Genomic DNA, 13,262 nt, shown 5'->3' with positions numbered 1-13,262 from the left:
GATCCTGAGGAGGAAGAACCTCAGGAACAGGAATTGGATTCGCCAACACCGCCAACACCTGAGTCCACACCTGAGCCAGCCCAGGATGACCCTCAAGAAGTTGAGATCGTTGACTTGTCCAAAAATGAAGAGGAAGACATTGTTGAAGAGGATGAGCCGATCCCGCCATTGGGATAGACAATAAAGGTGTGGTATAAGCCGGGATGTGAATTCTTCGTTTCACATCACCGACTCATGAGCCTGCTTCAGACATACTACAGTGACTGGGATGCAGCTATAGAATATGCTTGCGAAGAGCATACACACCCTCTTGAAGACACCTACTGGAAGGTTAGGGTGTGCATCACCATCAAGGATGAGCAGAAAGATGCGTATCAGCTGAATTCAAACTACGCACACCATGGTCACCGCGCTACCATGGAGGACAGCATAGAAGATGCAGCCGCTGAAGCTTGCATAGGCCTCCGTGGTCACCGATTCGAGGACATGAAGGATGATCAATATCGATTCCTTCCTCATCAACACCCAGAATTGGGATGGGTGATGATGGACCCGCAGGGCACGGATCCAACCACTGAAGCGATGGTACACTTTGGTTACGAGTCTGTGGCAAGGATTCGCCGACTGGAAAATCAATTGAAGGCGTAGCAGGAAGCAATCATGAGGCACCAGCAAGTGATAGACAGCAAAGGGTGTGCCTCAATTTGCCCAAGATGTATGAGGAGCTTCCTCATAAGTATTGCCCCTAGATGTTGGAGTCCCTCTTTATGTAATAACACGATAGTAGAACGAGTGAGTCGAGTTGGGTCGAGTTTTAGTGCGGTGTGAACATTGTGTGTTCAGTTGATCTGTTCTTATGTTTATGCATGAGTTGGATCTTTGTAATGTGTGCTGGAACTTTGTGGGTATGTCCACAAGTTTCATATTTAAGAATATTAAAGTTTGGGTTAATAAATAAATAGTTGGGTTTGTTACATCTCGCTCTTTCGGAATCTGTTTTTCGGAGCAGTCTGCCTTTATCTTAATGCCGAATAAAATATACATGACCAAAAATTATGAAATTGTTGTGGGAATAACTAGACTTAATTATCTTTCCAATGCCTCTAGAATCACCCCCATATCTGATCTGGTTCGTGAGATATCTCTGTTTCAAGTTGAAGTTACTGCACAGTCTGGAATCTAGGAACAGTTTCGGTTATATCCTGTTTTTGAGTAACCTAACGACAGAATCTGGGAAAGTGGTCTGAATAAAAGTTGTAGAAAATTTCGTAAGCTTTCCAACCATATAAAGTACACTCTAATTGGATTTCTGGAACTCGAGATATGACTGTTTTACAGAGCTGCTGTTGTTGAGACTCGTCCAGAAAATTTTCAGAATGTATTCTAACTTGGAGATTTCTGAATTTTGAATGTTTGATAACAGATGTCTGGAAGAGGAAGAGGCTGAGGTCGTGGAGGTGTTCCCCCACATCCACCACCACCACCACCGACTATTGAACAACTCTTGGCAATATAGACGCAGCTCATGCAAACGTTGGTGCAGAATCAGCAGAACTAACAGGGTGGTGGAGCACCGCGTGATAAGCGTAGTGAATTCTTGAAGGGCCGTCCCCCGGTGTTCTCTCGTGCCACTGATTCACTTGAAGCAAATGATTGGCTTCGTGCAGTAGAGAGACAGCTCAACATAGCACAATGTGATAATCAACAGAAGGTGTTGTGCGCTTCAGGACAGCTCCAGGGAGAAGCTCAAGACTGGTGGGAGTCATTCGAGTATGGACGTCCCACCAACGCTCCTCCTGTTACCTAGCAGGAGTTCAAAGAGAATTTCCGATCCTACCACATACCTGAGGAACTGATAGAGCTCAAGCAAGAGGAGTTCAGAGCTCTGAAGCAGGGATCTATGTCTATCGCTGAGTACCGCGACAAGTTTGCTCAGTTATCACGTTATGCTCCAAATGAAGTGGCTGACGATGCTGACAAGCAACGCCGCTTTCTCAAAGGTTTGTATGATGGTCTGCAGCTCCAGCTTATGTCCAATACCTATCCTAATTTTTAGATGCAGGTAAATCGCGCCATTGTTATTGACAACAAGCGCAAAGAAATGGAGGCCAAGAAGAGGAGGCTTCAGGGTCAGGCCTCTGGGAGCAATACTTGTCCGCGTACCAATCCTCAGCAAGGCTTCTAGTAGAGGTTCCAGGGACCTCCCAGTCAGTGGAATTGTGGTCAGTACCCTCAGCGCAACCCTAACCAGCAGCAAGTTAGCAATGCACGTCCTCAGCAGCAGAGTAGTCCACAGACACCACGACAGGGAACCCCCAACAGCACCCCCATGAAGACGAGCGCACCTAATACCCCCAACGTATGCTATCGTTGCGGGGAAGTTGGGCATTATGCTAATCATTGCCCCCGGAAGCAGAATCAGCAGACACCTTAGGGTCAGTGGAGTAATCAGAAGGGAACGCCGCAGAAGCCAGCACCCAACACAGGAAAAGTGAACCATGTGTCTACCGAGACGGCGCTTGCAGAACCAGAAGTCATGCTCGGTACGTTCAACATCAACTCAACCCCCGCCACTGTTCTTTTTGATTCTGGAGCTTTGCATTCATTTATATCGCAAGCATTTGTTAGAAATCATAGCATACCATTATGTGCCATGCAAAATCCCATATTAGTAAACTCACCGGGTGAGAGTATGCAAGCTTCATATCGTTGTCTGCCGACTAGTTTAACTTTAAGGGGGGTAGAGTTCAAAGTGAGCCCCGTGGTGTTGAGAGCATCTGGTATAGATGTGATTCTAGGTATGGATTGGATGATGAAACAACAAGCAGTGATCCAGTGTAAAGAAAAGGTAGTTGTTGTGACCGCACCTAGTGGAGAAAGAATCAGTGTTGATGTTGTCATACAAGCACAGCCGACCGCCACAGTGAACCAGCTTGATGATAGCGGCAACAAGGAGGACCCAGTGGTGGATGAATTTCCAGATGCGTTCCCCGATGATTTGCCAGGTATGCTGCCTAACCGTGATATTGAGTTTATTATTGAATTATTACCTGGAACTGCGCCTATAGCTAAGCGTCCATATAGAATGGGGGTTAAAGAATTAGAAGAACTTAAGAAACAAATTACGGAGTTATAGGAGAAAGGTTTTATTCGTCCTAGTTCATCACCTTGGGGAGCACCAATTATATTTGTTGACAAGAAGGATGGTACTCAGAGGATGTGTGTTGATTATCGGTCACTCAATGAGGTTACTATCAAGAACAAGTATCCGTTGCCTAGAATTGATGATTTGTTTGATCAGTTGAGAGGTGCCTGTGTTTTCTCTAAGATTGATCTTCGTTCTGGCTACCATCAATTGAGGATTCGTGCAACAGATATACCCAAGACAGCTTTTACTATGAGGTATGGTTTATATGAGTACACTGTTATGTCATTTGGTTTGACCAATGCACCTGCCTACTTTATGTACATGATGAACAAGGTGTTCATGGAGTTTTTGGATAAGTTTGTGGTGGTGTTCATAGATGATATATTGATATTCTCCAAAACAGAAGAAGAGCATGCTAAACATCTGGGGTTGGTCCTGCAGAAGCTCAGAGAACACAAGTTGTATGTCAAGCGAAGCAAGTGTGAATTTTGGTTGAAGGAAGTTTCCTTTCTTGGTCATGTTGTCTCCAACGGTGGAATTGCAGTAGATCCCGGTAAGGTGAAGGATGTGCTGAATTGGAAGCCACCAACAGATGTGGGACAGATACGTAGTTTCTTGGGATTAGCTGGATACTACAGAAGGTTCATTGAAGGTTTCTCTAAGCTTGCTAAGCCAATGACAGCCTTATTGGAGAAAAAATGCTAAGTTCGTGTGGTCCGAGAAGTGCCAGGCTAACTTCAAAGAGTTGAAGAAGAGGTTGACTACAGCCCCAGTGTTGACTTTGCCATACCTGAATAAAAGCTTTTTGATCTATTATGATGCATCCCGTCAGGGACTTGGATGTGTTCTTATGCAAGAAGGCAGAGTAGTGGCTTATGCATCTCGGCAGTTGAGAAAGCATGAGTTGAATTATCCTACCCATGATTTGGAGCTAGCAGCAGTGGTTCATGCTTTGAAGATATGGAGGCATTATCTTATTGGACATAAGAGTGACATCTATACTGATCACAAAAGTCTGAAGTACATTTTCACTCAGACAGATCTGAATATGAGACAGCGTCGATGGTTAGAGTTGATCAAAGATTATGATTTGGAGGTACATTATCATCCTAGGAAGGCGAACGTTGTTGCGGATGCTCTTAGTAGGAAGAGTTATGTCAATGAGGTGCAAGTGACATCGATGTCAAGAGAGTTGTGTGTTGAATTTGAGCGACTGAATTTAGGCTTTGTTACCAATGCAGTGGAGTTGGTGTTGGAGCCTAAATTGGAGCAAGAAATACGTAAGGGACAGTTACAGGATGCGAAGTTGAAGGAGATAGCGGAAAACATAGTGATTGGTAAAGCACCAGGTTTTAGTATGGATGACAATGGAACTCTGTGGTTTGGGAAAAGGTTGTGTGTGCCTGAGGATAAGGCTATACGAGAGGCAATTCTTCGTGAGGCCCATGAGTCTGCTTATTCTATTCATCCTGGAAGTACCAAGATGTATTTAGATTTAAAAGAGAAGTATTGGTGGTACGGGCTCAAGAGAGTGTTGCTGAATATGTTGCTTTGTGTGATACCTGTCAGAGAGTCAAGGCTGAACATCAAAGGCCTGCAGGATTGTTACAATCAATGAAGATACCTGAGTGGAAGTGGGAAGAAGTTGGTATGGATTTTATAGTTGGGTTACCACGTACTCAGAGAGGATATGATTCAATCTGGGTAATAGTAGATCAATTAACTAAAGTTGCCCATTTCTTACCGGTTAAGACTACCTATACTGGACCCCAATTGGCTGCGTTATATATGGAGAGAATAGTTTGTCTACATGGAGTTCCCAAGAAAATTGTGTCTGATCGAGGTACTCAATTTACATCTTATTTTTGGCAGCAAGTACATAGTTCGTTGGGAACCAAGTTGAATTTTAGTACGGCGTATCATCCTCAGACAGATGGGCAAACTAAGAGGATTAATCAGATACTGGAGGATATGTTGAGGGCTTGTGCGTTGCAGTATGGTACAAGTTGGGATAAGAGTTTGCCCTATGCAGAGTTCTCATATAATAACAGTTATCAGAAAAGTCTCAATATGGCACCTTTTGAAGCTTTGTATGGACGGAAGTGTAGAACCCCATTGTTTTGGAATCAAACGGGGGAAACTCAAGTGTTCGGACCAGATGTTCTAAGAGATGCAGAGGAACAAGTCAGGATGATTAGAGATAACTTGAGAGTAGCACAGTCTCGGCAGAAGAGTTATGCTGACACTCGGAGAAGAGAATTAGTTTTCGAAGTAGGGGATTATGTTTACCTGAAGGTATCACCAATGAGAAGTGTGAGAAGGTTCAACATGAAGGGAAAGTTAGCACCAAGGTATATTGGACCTTTCCAGATCATTGAGAGACGTGGTGAAGTAGCCTATCAGTTGGAATTGCCTGAGATTTTATCAGGTGTGCATGATGTGTTCCATGTGTCTCAATTAAAGAAGTGTTTGCGTGTACCTGAGGAGCAGATACCATTAGAGGAGCTCACTATTAAGGAAGATCTCACTTATGAGGAGTTTCCAGTAAAGATTTTAGAGACAGCAGAAAGAGTTACAAGGAGCCAAGTTATAAAGATGTGTAAGGTTCAATGGAATCGGTATACCGAGGATGAGGCTACATGGGAAAGAGAAGAGGAACTGAGAAAAACATACCCACAGCTATTTGAGTAAGCATCGTCCGAATCTCGAGGACGAGATTCATTTTAAGGGGGGTAGAATTGTAACACCCTAAAATTTGCAACATTTTAAAATAGGTGAATATGATTTAATTATGTATTTTGTGAGCATTTGAATTTAGAAAAGTAATCATTTTTATTAAAACTAAAAGTTAAATATAAAATCAACATATGTATGTGTATTCATGCTGCTGCATATTAATTTTTGTAGTGTGTGTTGAAACCAAACTTCAAATTGGTTTAAATTTGATTTGAATTTTTTTTGGGAATTTGGAAAAAGAAAATGAAAGAGATTTCTTTCTCTTCTCCTCTTTCCTCCCTGATTTTAGCCCGAGCAGGCCCAACACCCTTCCTCCCTCTCTCTTTTCTATTTTTTTCCGTGGCCCAGCGCCTGGTTTCTCGGGCCTGCTCTATCTCCTCCCCACTTGGGCCAGGGCGCCACTTCGGGCCGTCTTCTCCTGGCTTGGCCCAGCACGTCACCGTGGCCAGCCAAGCCGAAGGCCAGCGCAAGCAGCCACCCCTCTCTTCCTCTGGTTCGCTGACCGCTCGGTCCCATGCCCTCCCTCGCCGACTGGTGGGTCCACCCTGTCGGTTTTCTCCTACCTTGAGTCGGCTTCGAGCCGGACTATATCCGCGACTGGGAGTCCGTGGCCGCGCCGCTTCCTCCTCGATTCAGCATGCGCCCCATGCCTCGCCCCTCTTAAATACCGCCCAAGTTGTGCCTCCTCCCTATCCAAACCCTAGAGCAAGCGACGTCCCTGCTCTAGCCCGTAGCAGTTGTAGCCCTAAGCGTCGCCGCCGCCGAGTTTGTTTCGCGATTTCGTCGCGTCAACACCTCCGTAAGCACGTTGCCGAGCTTTGTGTCAGTTCTGCGAACTACCGAGCCCCTTTTCTCTCTTTCTCTCGCTCTGTTTTGCTTACCTTGTGTCGTAGGGTTGTACAGGAGCTCCGCCGTCAGCCACCCTGAGCCGCCCGTCGTCGTCACTCCTTCTCCACCCGCAAAAAGCCTGTTGGTGAGTTCGCGATCATCTCCTATCACTCCCCGTACTTCTCCCGAGTCTAACCGTGGCCTAAATCATCGGATTCGTGAACTCCAGCGAGCTCCCCTGCTCTTCGGCCATGGTGCCGCCGCGCTCGGTCCTGTTGCCGACCGGCCAGCCTTCTTCTCCCCCTTCCCTTCTAATCTAAGCCGTTCGGTTGAGATCCGACGGCCCATAAAAGATGATACCCCTTCACTGCCAATCTTTCAAATACGCCCTTATAGTTATTCCCTAATCTAACCCGCAGTCCAAAGCGTGTTTCCAGATTTCGTTTTCTCTTTATAAAATTGTATTTTGATTCGGTTTTATTGAAATATGTTTTCAGTTATTCACAGTTTTGCCATTCAACTTGTTTTAGCCATAAAATCTCCGTTTTAACTCCAATTTGATCCGTTCAAGTTGCGTTAGGTTCGTAATCAAGTAATCTACATGTTTATGTTACTGTAAAGTGGATTTTCAACTTTCAAAATTCGAGAGTAGATTTAATCTATTATTTTGCTAAATTAAAGCTTGTTTAATCCATAACTTTTCTGTTTTAGATCCGATTTTTGTGATCTTCGCGTCTGTGTGTTCATAGCGAGACGTAGATTCGTTTTCCAAACTTTTCATCTTGATTCTTTGCTGTTGGTGTACTGTTCTAATCTGTAGCCTTGTTTGCTTTGCATGATTGTTCATGGATGCTTGTATGTTGCTGTGGTTATCGAGTATAGACGGTGAGCAGTTCTCAGAAGATCAAGGGTACGACTTTGATAAGCAGGACCAGTAGGAGTACGTTGCTCAAGGAAAGTATAGCATGAGATCATCCTTGTTTCCTATACACTTTAATTCAATAAATTCATGTTGCATGTGTCTTTTTGTTAGGAATTTCCTAGAATTGGACTATTGCCTTATCACCTATGGGTTATGCATATGGGTAGCTTTGCTAGAGCTCAGTTAAACCATGATCTTGTAACTTGACTAATGGTATATGCAATAAACATAAAATGTGACTTTTTAGCAACATGGAAACAGGGGGCTGGAGTGTTTAGCTACTTTCTAAATGCTTCGGATTTCTCTTCCTAAGGACTTATCTGTAAGTGATCATCCGGGACTTACAGTACAGCTGTGAGAGCTACATGGCTCTAGCTTTAGCTCAGTATGAGGACCTTTTCTAGCTTGTTAGTGGTTACCTTTATTGGTGTAAGAATGGCTTGACGAATCGGGTATAGGACAGCCTCTACTCTTATGTGTATAGCCGTGAAGGAATTGTGCCATTTGATAGGGGGTTCCTATAACTGTTTGCCGAGTGAATCTAATGGCCCTAACTTGTTAGACGAACCTTTGAAAGGCTTGATAGTGACCCCTGTCTACTCACCTTGGAAGTGTTTTGGGAGTTATAAACCCGGGCATATGGGAATCACGACTCACAGTGAAAGTGTACAACCTCTGCAGAGTGTAAAACTGGTATATCAGTCGTGCTCACGGTCACGAGCGGCCTTGGAACATTTATGGAATAGATGATCACTAAGTAATATCTGTTTATGCTATTCATTACTCATGTTTACATTTGATCATCTGTTCTACTTTGGGAACTGAAACACCTTGATGCTACTCATAAGCTAAAATTGTGACAACTAAAAGCTGACTGCTGTTAAACCTGTGTCTAGCCTTTTGAGCCTCATGAACCCCGTGTTACACTTGTTGAGTACGACATGTACTTACGCTTGTTTATTTTCATTATTTGGATAAAAATCCCGGATGGGTAACAGATGACCTTGAGAATAAGGATTTTTCTGAGGACTACTAGACTTGTGGTCAACCAGTCGACGTCCCTGTGAATTGGAGCTTCCGCGATAGATCTTTTTATTATTTTCCGCTATACTTATGTAATAACTCTATCTTATTTGTGATGTAATAAACATTGGTGATGATACTATTCATAATTTGTCGGCTTATGTGTGTGACTGATCTCTGAGCGCACATAAGGTTTTGCACCCCATTTTATCCTTAAAATTGGGTGTGACAGACCTGGATGGGGACGGGGACGACGGCGGCCTCCAATAAATCCCCTGAATACATGCCATGGGCTTCGTATATATTCCGTTGGAACACAAAGTTTTTAAGGCTCATCCTTAGTGGCGATGATATCCTTGGACACCAAAATGGGTTGTTTCCATATCTATTGCTTTCACTCAGCCTTGTGGGCAACAACCTTCCCATTTTTTACATTCTTCAGGACGTATTGTTTGTTCCTATGGTTGAGCAGCATTTACATGATAAAGACCTCAATGGGAATCATCATTTTCTCTTCTTTCTTGTAACCCTTTTCTTCTTGCCACGCTGATGGGACTAGGACTTGTGGTTTTGTGGGGACACACTTGAAGCCTGGGGCTGAGGGCGCGGTATGGCACTCACCATACCTTGATTTTCACTGTGAATCCTGACCCCTAGAATTGTCAGTCATTCGACCACCCCTCTGCTAACTACCATGGACGCCGAGCTTTGAGGGGCCTTGTATCTATTCAATCCTATGTAGTAGCATTTTTTGATAGAATAAATGGCTTTCACTGTTAAATACGGGATCCGCTCATGAAATAAAGTGTATGACTGTATTTCTTGATAATTCAAAATATATTCAATTCCTTTTTTTACTAGAAACTACTTGAATTCGATTCCGCTTTTTATTTATTCATTCAGCTTCTTCAACTAGTTAATTCAACATATTCAATTAAATGCTCAAGAAGTTTGCAGTCAACTTTATTTGGCACTTAGTGTTAAAGTCCGATGCCCAATATATATTATAATTGTTGGCACATGACACATAATTATTGTTTGCAGCCACGCCAGGACACATCTTTACTGGTATAACATACTATAGCTAGCTCGATCTGCCCATCTTCTCAGCAACCACTAGATGCTTTCACATATAATCGATCTTATCAACTACTTATACCAACTACATGATGTACGGCAGTACGCACAAACCGAAAGATGCCCCCTCTCAAAACAATGGCCTGTTTTAGGCTAGGAAACTTTAGTCCCCGTTGAATCCACAAACCGGACTAAAACCTCTTTAGTCCCGGTTTCTGACCTTTAGTCTCGGTTAGAGCCTGCAGTCAACTTGAATGCTCAAGAAGTCTGCCGTCAACTTGATTTGGCACTTAGTGTTGAAGTCCGATGCCGGGCCTATATTATAATCGCTGGCACATGACACATAATACTGTTTACAGCCACGCCAGGACACATCTTACTGGTTTAATAACATACTATAGTTAGCTCGATCTGCTTATCTTCTGAGCAACCGTACTACTAGATGCTTTAATTTCACATAGTAATCGATCTTAATTATCAACTACTTATACCTACTACATGATGTACGGCAGTACGCACAAACCGAAAGATGCCCCCTCTCAAAACAAGTACCCTTTTTTTTATTCACTATAGATTATGTAAACTATGATGGCAACAGAACTGTTTTCATGTGTTTGCACGGAAACAAATGTACGGATACCTGACATCATATGCGAAGACAAAAAATCTAGTAGAGCAAGATCACAGCCTCGAAATCTAAATGGTCAATTACGTTTGGCACATGGCATGTGGCTACATTATGTCGACATGTCTTTTCTCTGAATGACATCCACTACAGTAGATACAAAATTTGATTGAAACAGATTTTTAAACATCACCTTATCATTGTAGAGGGAGGAGCATCGCCTTCTTTCTTTTACTAGATGAGTAAGCAGTTTGCTGAGCAATTTGGTTAGTAGGAATGATTTTGTATTTTGTATTTAACAATGGACAAACAAAAACTTTTGTGCGGGTACTTTTCAGGGAGACACGCTGACTTTGATTCTGGGCTTTGTTGTAGCAAATTGATGACTATTTTTTCGCGACTATGCCTTGACATGTTTTTTCATTAAGCATAAGCAGAGCTTTAAACTTACAAAGATTGCACGGTAATCCCAAGATTACCGAGCCACAAACACCCAGACATCACGCGGTTGTACTTACAAACAAGACTATTGCAACCTACAGACATAGCTAAGTCATCAGAGGAGCATCAGCAGCGACCGCAGATGCCTGAACCCCGCCAGACACCACAAATTGGCCTCGTACACAATCAGGAGAGTTAACTGAGCTGCTGAGGTTGATGAGTTACAGAAAGTTCCTTTCCTTCGAGATCATCCAACCAACTAGGGAGAAGAGTGAATCAAATTAACCCTCAGCACACTTGCTTTGGGACCGTCTTCCTATAGCGTAGCCACCAATGCAGAACTCTCTCCTCTTGCACAGGGACGACAACATCCAGATGCAACTTCCTTAGCTTGGTTGCCCAGACTTCTCTGCTAAACACTACTACAGATTCTATTTGTAGCAACGGGAGGCCTTTTACTGTAGAGGTGGCTGGAAATTGAGCCACCTCTATAATGGCCTCCACAACAAGCCGCCTCTAGAAATGCATAGTGCCTCTACAAATGCCTCTATTTAGAGGCGGCTCTATTTCCAACCGTCTCTAAAAATCGATTTCTAGAGGCGACTCTATTTCCAGCTGCCTCTAAAAATCGATTTCTAGCCGCCTCCAAAAACAGGAGCATCATAGTAAATTCAAATTTTTCAAATGATCTTAAATGAAGAAACAACCAAAACAAAAGTTGTAGATCTCAAAAAGTTATGCAACTTTGTAGTTGACAACTTTTTCATTTGAAATCATCTATGCATGGAAAATTACGTTTGAATTTCTCACATTTGAAGTTCAAATTTTTTAAACGACCTCGAATTGAGAAACGGCCAAATTGAAAGGAGTAGATCTCGAAACTTTATAGTTGACAACTTTTTTACTTTAAACTATCTTTGCAAGAAAAATTATGTTTGAATTTCCTCACATTTGAAATTCAATTTTTTGAAATGATCTTGATGGAGAAATGACCAAAACAAAAGTTGTAGATCTCAAAAAGTTATGAAACTTTGTAGTTGACAACTTTTTCATTTGAATTTATCTATGTATGGAAAAGTATATTTGAATTTCTCGCATTTGAAATTCAAAAGTTTCAAATGACCTCAGATGGAGAAACGACCAAAACCAAAGTTGTAGATCTCGAAAAGTTATAAAACTTTGTAGTTGACAACTTTTTCATTTGAATTTTTTTGAAGTCCCAAATACTCATTTCAAAACCGGATGAAGATAAAAGGAGGAGGACGAATATCCCATCTAGACATAAGTGATGTATGGGTGGAGTGGTTAGGAGATGAAGACACAAAAACACAGGTTGCGGGTTCGAGAGCCCGTGCACCGCGCGTTTTTCACGTGAATAATCTTGTGACTTGTGACTAGCGACGGCGGGCGCGTGTGGCTGGCCAGTGGGGTCTCTAGGGATTAATTTTTTTTGCTATGTTTTTTGCCCGAAATTTTGATTTAGTGACTTGCACAAGGCCAAGTACTATATATTTTGAAAACAAAACTAATTTCAAAGTAGGTTATATGATATTCTTATGATGAGGTCGCTTAACTCTAGAAAACTTAGGAACAAAATACATTTTTCAAGCCACTAAATAAATTATAAAGGAAGAATAATATAAATACATTCTGTTTTGCTAACATACACAATGCCAATCAAGGCCTGCAGGACATGGGATCCAAATGACATGGCCAAGAAACACACTTGGAAGTAATGTGGAGCATTGGTTTGATATTGATTGTATCAAGGATCAAGATGAAGGCATCTAAGGATTCGTGTGCTCACCCTAAATGCAAGAAAGCACAATCAGTTATAGAACCACCTTGGATACCTGTCAACCGAATTAGAGGATCACTATGAAGCGTTGGATGTGATGGAGGTGGATTCCATGGTTCGACCAGACTCATAGGAGTTCGCACGAACCCACATGTCAGTTCCATCACCTCACACTCCACTATAAGTAACCCGTTACTCCTCCACACTATAAATAGGGGTGTTGTTGCCACTCTCAACACACACTACAAGGGGAGCAAGCCTCCATTACTCTCAATATGTAGAAGTAGGATATCTTAATTGGGAGTTAGCGTTGAATTGAGTTAGTCTCAGGTTTCTTCTATAAGTAGCTTTCGAAAGTCTGATATAGCTCTGGCATCTTTCTTTTGTAAGATTTGAATTATCCTAATATCTTCTCTATTTTAATTTAGTACTTCATTGTGTGCTACATACTTGTTGTAGTTGCCTTGACATCTAGTTAGACCAGTATAACTTTAGTCTTGGTTGGTATAGTTGGATCCTTCCATATCACAAGTTTCATCATTCCTTAGTGAATTCTCTAATCTGATTCATCCTACGAGATTAGAATAGTATTATAAAGTGTAACCGTGGTGTTTTTACTATCTAGTACCTTGGTTTACGAAATGCCCCACGGATGCGTGGTAGT

This window comes from Miscanthus floridulus, chromosome 10, assembly GCF_019320115.1.
Source record: "Miscanthus floridulus cultivar M001 chromosome 10, ASM1932011v1, whole genome shotgun sequence".
Taxonomy (NCBI): domain Eukaryota; kingdom Viridiplantae; phylum Streptophyta; class Magnoliopsida; order Poales; family Poaceae; genus Miscanthus; species Miscanthus floridulus.
This window is presented reverse-complemented; position numbering follows the sequence as displayed.